The following is a 7,388-nucleotide window of genomic DNA, read 5'->3' on the forward strand; positions in this document are numbered from 1 at the left end:
CCATGGACTAAGGAATAATCATGACTATATAGTGAAAGCAATTGAGTAATGCAAAATCTTTCCAAGTAAAATAAACAAAATTAAAAACTAAATGAAAGTAAAGCTAAAACAATGTATCATAAATGAGTTGCCAATGTATTTGCGTGGGGGTTAGACCTTGCATGAATGAAGTGTGGCAACACCAAACTTAGTGTAACACAATCAATGTGAAACTGGGCCAAGTACCCAGTGAAATGCAAGTATCTTGTTGATGTAGAAACACCAAACTTAATCCATGAAACACATAGACAACTTTAAACAAAGCAAAAGCAAGAATGAAAAGAAAATACCAAATGTTGGGTTGCTTCCCAACAAGCACTTCTTTAACATCACTAGCTTGACAGTTGTTTCTTTCTAGGGTGGAGGTGGATCATAATGCTTCAACTCCTTCCCTCTCACTGTGACTCTCTTTCTTGTGTCTTCATGTATTAGCTCAATATGCTCAAGAGAGAGGATTTTGTTCATTGTATATGGCAACAATGGATGGTGAAATAACATCACGTTCTCTCTGATGATAAGTCATTGATGAATCGAAATATTCTTATGTCGGTTAGAAATTAGCAATGAATCAAATCGTGAGTATAGTCTAACCAACACGCAAATATCGCATCAAACAAGTCTAAAATCTATGACCGAGAGTATTGATCCCGGGTCGTTTTCCCTAGGAATTGCCTTAGAATGCACATCATTGATTAGGAAATCTTTTGTGGTTTTGAGAGTTGGTGTAAGAATTCAAGCTAACAAAAGCAAATAACAATTAATTGAGATAAAGGCCTTGGCTAAGGGTAAGTATTGGAAGTTCCATCATTATAGTTTCCTTCAATTATGATAAGAATTGATTGTTGCTTCACTTAGTTAACCCCCTAACAATGGAGAAAAGTCAAGTGAGAGTAACTAACTTGAGTCACAAGTCCTAGTCTCACCCTAGGGAAGTCTAGCTTTAGTGCACTCCAAGTCAATTAACAATTCTCAATTCATAATCTACAATTGATATCCACTATTCAAGTGTCTCCAATAACTCAACCCCTAAGCCATGTAAGAGAAATCTACTCCATAGCTAGAGTTGTCATTATCACAGACAATTGGTAGGCAATCATAGAAGACATGATGTAATTGAGAGAAGAAAATTGAATTAAAGCTATCTAATCCAAGCAATCATCAATAATCAAGCAATTGAATGAAATTCCACAATTCATTAATCCAAATTCAAGGTAACAAAGGCAAACAAATTTAGATCTAAGAGATTGAATCAAAAGAGTATGAATTAAAAGTAGAAGAAGAGTGGATCTACAACTTGTATTAAAACAAAAGTGAATTAGCAATGGATCTCACCAAGGAATCACAAGAGAATTGCAATGGAGGAACTGAAATCCTAGAGAGAAGTTGGAGTTTCTCTCTCTAAAAACAAAATGTAACTAACTCCCTAAAATATCTAGAATTATGACTAATTGTCCTAACACTCCTAATCCTTGGTCTTCTTAAGCTTTTCCCTCCAAAATTCTGCTCCAAAACTGGGCCTAGGATCCCCTGAAATCGCTGGTCACGTTTTTCCTTTAAAAAATCATGTGCACACATCGACGCGTACACGCACCTGGGGTCCTCTGCGATCTGCGCGCAGGCGCATAGTGCTCGCGCGCGTCCAATGACTTGTGGCCCAGCCACATAAGTGCGCCGACTTCTCGTCTCGGCTCCACCCAGCCGGCTCTGGGGTACACATCCACGCATACGCGCACGGTGCGCGTGTGCGCACACGCCCAAGTTCCAAAATTTGCTTTATTCCATGCTCCCTACGTTCATGCACGCTTCATTAACTCCTCTCAGCCATTTTTGCCCTATAACTTCTGAAACCACTTAACAAACAGATCAAGGCATCGAATGGTAATAGAGGAGGATTACAATATATCAATTTTGATGCAAAAGAAGCATATTTTCATCCGTGAGGCAAAGTTGGGAAAGGAACACAAAATCATGCAGTTTTATATGAATAAGTGTGGAAGATCATTGATAATACCCTCAAAATCTACACATGATAAACCTTAAAAATGGGGTTTATCTGTCATCTTATGCTAGTTTCACAAGCATCTTTTATTTGTTTCATTAGATTTTATGCACTTTCTTGCACAATAAGTAGGTGATTTGAGTGGAATCTCATTATTGTCTTGATTCAATCAAACATCATTAATTTTATACAAAATCATGAGATTTATGCAAGAATTAGGAGATTGTTATGAATGATGCAAAACCTTATGATTTTGGTGAGACTTTGATTGCCTTTTTGATTGGATTCAGGTGAGAAAATGAAGAGAAAGAGAGGCACTGCAGAATAACATTGCGCTCAAAGAAAGAACGCCACGCTCAGTAGCGACGTGCATGCATACAGGACGCTTACGCGTCGGGCAACGAATTTTGAAGACCGACATGTACGCGTACATGACAAAAGTGATTGCCAATAACACTCTCAAAAAAAGCCATCAATGCCCACATTAGAGAGTCACGTTAACCAAGTTAACGTGAACTCTAACGTAGAGAAGAGAAGTTGAGCCAACGTTAGTGACACTCAACATTGTCACTAACGTTGGCAATTACTCATAAGTGGCCACGTTAGAAGCCACGTTAACCTAGTTAACGTGGCCTCTAACATTAAAGGGGAAGAGAAGCCAACGTTAGTGACACTCAACATTGTCACTAACGTTGGCCTGTGGTGCAAAGTACCACGTTAACTCCCACGTTAACTTGGTTAACGTGGGAACTAACGTAGAGGATGAAGAGTTGTCGACAACATTAGTGACACTCAACATTGTCACTAACGTTGAAGCAACCACACAACCCCCAAGAGTCACGTTAACTTCCACGTTAACTTGGTTAACGTGGAAGCTAACGATGAGAAATGAAGGATGAGCCAATGTTAGTGACACTCAACATTGTCACTAATGTTGGGATGGCTAAAAGATGGCCACGTTAGAAGCCACGTTAACCTAGTTAACGTGGACTCCAACGTGAGACCTAGGGGCACATTGGAACGTTAGTGACAATGTTGAACGTCACTAACGTTCTCGAAGGATGGCAAAGGCCACGTTAGAAGCCACGTTAACCTAGTTAACGTGAGCTTTAACGTGAAGCAAGAAGGGGCACACTGGAACGTTAGTGACAATGTTGAGTGTCACTGACGTTCTCGAAGGTTGATAAGGCAACGTTAAAAGCCACGTTAACCTAGTTAACGTGGGTTTTAACGTGAGGCAAAAGGGGTGCATTGGAACGTTAGTGACAATGTTAAGTGTCACTAACGTTCCCGAACTTGGACTTTCACTAAATGATTAACACTCCTTACGCCCTGAGCTTAAGTCTCTGCCCACTCCGTACTTTCTCTCTGCAAGTAAAGCCAAGCCCAAATAAAGAAAGGAACTGCTTCAAACTCAAGATCCAAAGGCCCAAGACTTGAAGAGTGAACTAGAAGCTGAGAAGAGTAGTATATATAGGAGTAGCTTTGAATTGTAAAGGAGTTCTGGAGGCTGAAGAACCACTCTCTGTATTTTACTTTCTTTGCAATTTCTAGTTTTATGATGTATTCTCCATCTTTGTTTTCATTTTCAAGAGCTATGAACAACTAAACCCCTTTCATTGGGTTAGGGAGCTCTGTTGTAATTTGATGGATCAATACTAATTTTCATTATTCTTCTTCTACCTTTCCTCTTGATTTTACTTGAAAGCTTTCGGTCTTCATCCAATTGAGTAGTTATCTTGGAAGAGAAGCTATTCAAACTTGGATCTCTTTTGAACCTTGAAAGAGGAATGAAGAGATCAAGCTAGAAATGCTTTCTCATGCTAGACCAAATTGGGTTTGGATGGGTATGTGACTATAACCCTCTCAATACTTGGTTTGGGAAATGCATGTGGTATAATCAGTGACCATACTTCATCTCTTCTCATGAGCAATTGACCAAGGAATTGGCTATTGATCAAGATTTGAGAGATTGAATTGCAAGAAATTGTAATTCAATCACTTAAGATTGCCAAGGAGATCAATGAGTGCATTGATTGAGGAAGAGATGAAAATGAACTTGATCTGGAGAATTGTAACATCTCCTAAGCCCAATGAACTCCCCATCTCTGATCTTACCCATTCTCTTTAATTTCTGCTATTTACTTTTATGAGCAAATCCCCCATTCCCATTTACAATTCTGCAATTTATTTTCAGTCATTTACTTCCAGTCCTTTAATTCTAGCATTTACTTTTCTGTTATTTACATTCCCGCCATTTTATTTTCTACAACTCTTAACCCAATTTCTGGATTCGCTCAACTAGAACATTCTTCTAATCAAAGTTGCTTGATCAATCAATCCCTGTGGGATTCGACCTCACTCTATTGTGAGTTTTTACTTGACGACAATTCGGTATACTTGCCGAAGGGAAATTTGTTGCGAGACAAGTTTTCCGTGCATCAAGTTTATGGCGCCGTTGCCGGGGATTGATTGTGCATCAACAATGATTAGATTGGAAGATCACTAGATTGAGCATTTTATTTTGTGAATTTCATTTTCTGTTTGAGTGATTTACTTTTTGTTTTAGCTAAACTTCTTCCCTTCTCCATCTACTCTTTTGTTTTTCTTTGTTATTTTCAATTCTCTTTGCTAACCCACTAACTGTTTGATATATTGCATCACCCACAACTAACATCAATTCTGACACAAATACTGTCTGCATCTATTTTCTCTGCTTGTACTTGTTGGTTGTATGATAGGGAGAAGAAGCGGGGCTTCAACTTCCTTTGATTCTGAACCAGAGAGAACCTTCCTTAGACTAAGGAGGGAGGCAAAAGGAAAACGAGTAGTTGGTACTGAAGAAGAGGAGGAACAGTTTGAGGAATACTTTGTACCAAACATGGAAGAAAACATGGAAAACCATCATGAAGAAGAGACTCACAACCATGGCAGAGGAGGTGGAGCAAATCATGCTGGGGAGGATAGAAGAGTTTTGGGCTCTTACATTAATCCAAACCCAGGCAATTGTGGAAGTAGCATCCAAAAGCCAACAATCCATGCCAACAACTTTGAACTTAAACCACAGCTCATCACCCTTGGCCAGAACAACTGTTCATTTGGAGGAGGTGTTCAAGAAGATCCCAACCAACATTTGACCACCTTCCTGAGAATATGTGACACAGTGAAATCTAATGGTGTTCATCCTGGCACCTATAGATTGCTCTTATTTCCCTTCTCACTCAGAGACAAGGCAGCTAAGTGGTTGGAATCCTTCCCAAGGGAGAGCTTGACAACTTGGGAGGATGTGGTGAACAAATTCTTAGCAAGATTCTACCCTCCTCAACGAATCAATAGGCTGAGAGCTGAGGTTCAAACCTTCAGGCAACAGGATGGTGAGACTCTGTATGAAGCATGGGAGAGGTTCAAAGACTTAACAAGGAGGTGTCCACCTGACATGTTCAACGAATGGGTCCAGCTGCACATTTTCTATGAAGGGCTCTCTTTTGAGTTAAAGAAGGCAGTAGACCATTCATCTGGAGGGTCTTTGAACAAGAAGAAGACCATTGAGGAAGCCATAGATGTTATTTAAACAGTAGCAGAAAACGACTACTTTTATGCTTCCGAAAGAGGGAACACAAGAGGAGTGATAGAGCTAAACAATATGGATGCTCTGTTGGCCCAAAACAAGCTCATTACCCAGCAGCTGGCTGACCTCACCAAGAAGATGGAGATGAACCAAGTAGCAGCATTCTCCACTTCATCAACAACACAAGAAGGAGTAAACCAAGAAGCAGAAGGGAGTCAGGAGCAAGCCAACTACATTGGAAATTCACCAAGGAAAAACTATGATCCATACTACAAGACTTACAACCCTGGATGGAGAAATCACCCGAACTTTGGGTGGGGAAGTGAGCAAGATCAAAACCAAGACCAGAGACGTCACAACTCCAACAACAATGCAGCTCACCAATAATTCACCCAGAGGACATCTCAACACCCCCACAACAACACTTCTCCACATACTTATCAAAACCAAAATAGCACATCTGCTCTGAATCACTCATCAATTAATGACAAGCTCTCTAAGATTGAAACCTTCATTGAAGGAATATGCAGAGACATTCAAGACAGTAAAGCATTCAGAGAGGAAGTACAGTCAAACATGCAGAATCAAAATGCTGCCATAAAAAAACTGGAGACACAAATCAGCTATCTTTTTAAGCAGCTTCCGAACCACAATTTTTGCTATGATGCCCATTCAAGCAAAAGGGAGGAGTGTCAAGCTATCACACTTAGGAGTGGGAAGGAACTGAAGGAACATCCCCAAAAACCACTAGAAGAAAGCTCAATTGAAAAGGAAGAGGAGCAAGATGGAATGCAACCCCCCACGCCAAGTTTGCAGAAAGAGAAAAAGATACCCAACTCAACGTCTCAAGAGCTCCATACCCCCAGCTATTGAAAAAAAAGGAAGATGACAACCAGTTCTTGAGATTTTTGGAAATCTTCAAGAAGCTACAAATCAACATACCATTTGCTGAAGCCATAGAACAAATGCCACTTTATGCCAAGTTTTTGAAGGAGCTAATGACTAAGAAGAGAAGCTGGAAGAACAATGAGACTGTGATACTAACTGAAGAGTGCAGTGCTATCATTCAGCATAAACTACCTCAGAAACTGAAGGATCCTGGGAGTTTTCAGCTCCCTTGCATTATAGGAGAAATCACAGTAGAAAAGGCTCTTTGTGACTTAGGGGCCAGCATCAATTTGATGTCAGTAGCTATGATGAGAAAGATGAAAATTGAGGAGGCTAAACCAACAAAAATGGATCTACAACTGGCAGACCGATCGTTCAAATTCCCTCACGGGATAGTGGAGGATTTGCTAGTAAAAGTAGGAGATTTCATATTCCCAGCAGATTTTATGGTGCTGGACATGCAGGAAGACGCCAAAACCTCCATCATTTTGGGAAGGCCATTCTTGGCCACTGCTGGAGCTGTCATTGATGTTCAGAAGGGTGACCTCACCCTTAGATTACACAATGAAAAGATGACATTCAATGTGTTCAAGGCCATGAGTTATCCACCGAAACAATTGAGGGAATGCATGAGGTTAGATGCACTTGAGGATGAAGTGCAGGAGAATTTTGAAGAAGATGAACCTGAAGAGAACGAGAGATTGGTGGAGGAAGAATCTGAATCAAGTGAAGAGGTAGCTACAACAGAAACACATATACCAGATGCACCAAAGGAAGGTAGCGAAAAATCAGAAGCACCCAAACTTGAACTCAAAGCATTGCCACCCACTCTCAAATATGCATATCTAGGAGAAAATGAAAACTACCCAGTGATCATAAATTCATCCCTCAGTC

At 40.2% G+C, this 7,388-nt stretch overlaps 1 non-coding gene across 1 annotated transcript; it reads right to left on the minus strand.

Annotated features, from left to right (window-relative positions):
- Positions 1–5,372: 5,372 nt before the first annotated feature.
- On the minus strand, positions 5,373–5,476 carry LOC148577490 (small nucleolar RNA R71). The gene has a single exon (XR_015904530.1). It is a non-coding gene; the product is annotated as a small nucleolar RNA R71 (small nucleolar RNA).
- Positions 5,477–7,388: the final 1,912 nt, after the last annotated feature.

This window comes from Arachis ipaensis, chromosome B1 (assembly GCF_059453495.1).
Source record: "Arachis ipaensis isolate K30076 ecotype BB chromosome B1, ASM5945349v1, whole genome shotgun sequence".
Classification (NCBI taxonomy): Eukaryota; Viridiplantae; Streptophyta; class Magnoliopsida; order Fabales; family Fabaceae; genus Arachis; species Arachis ipaensis.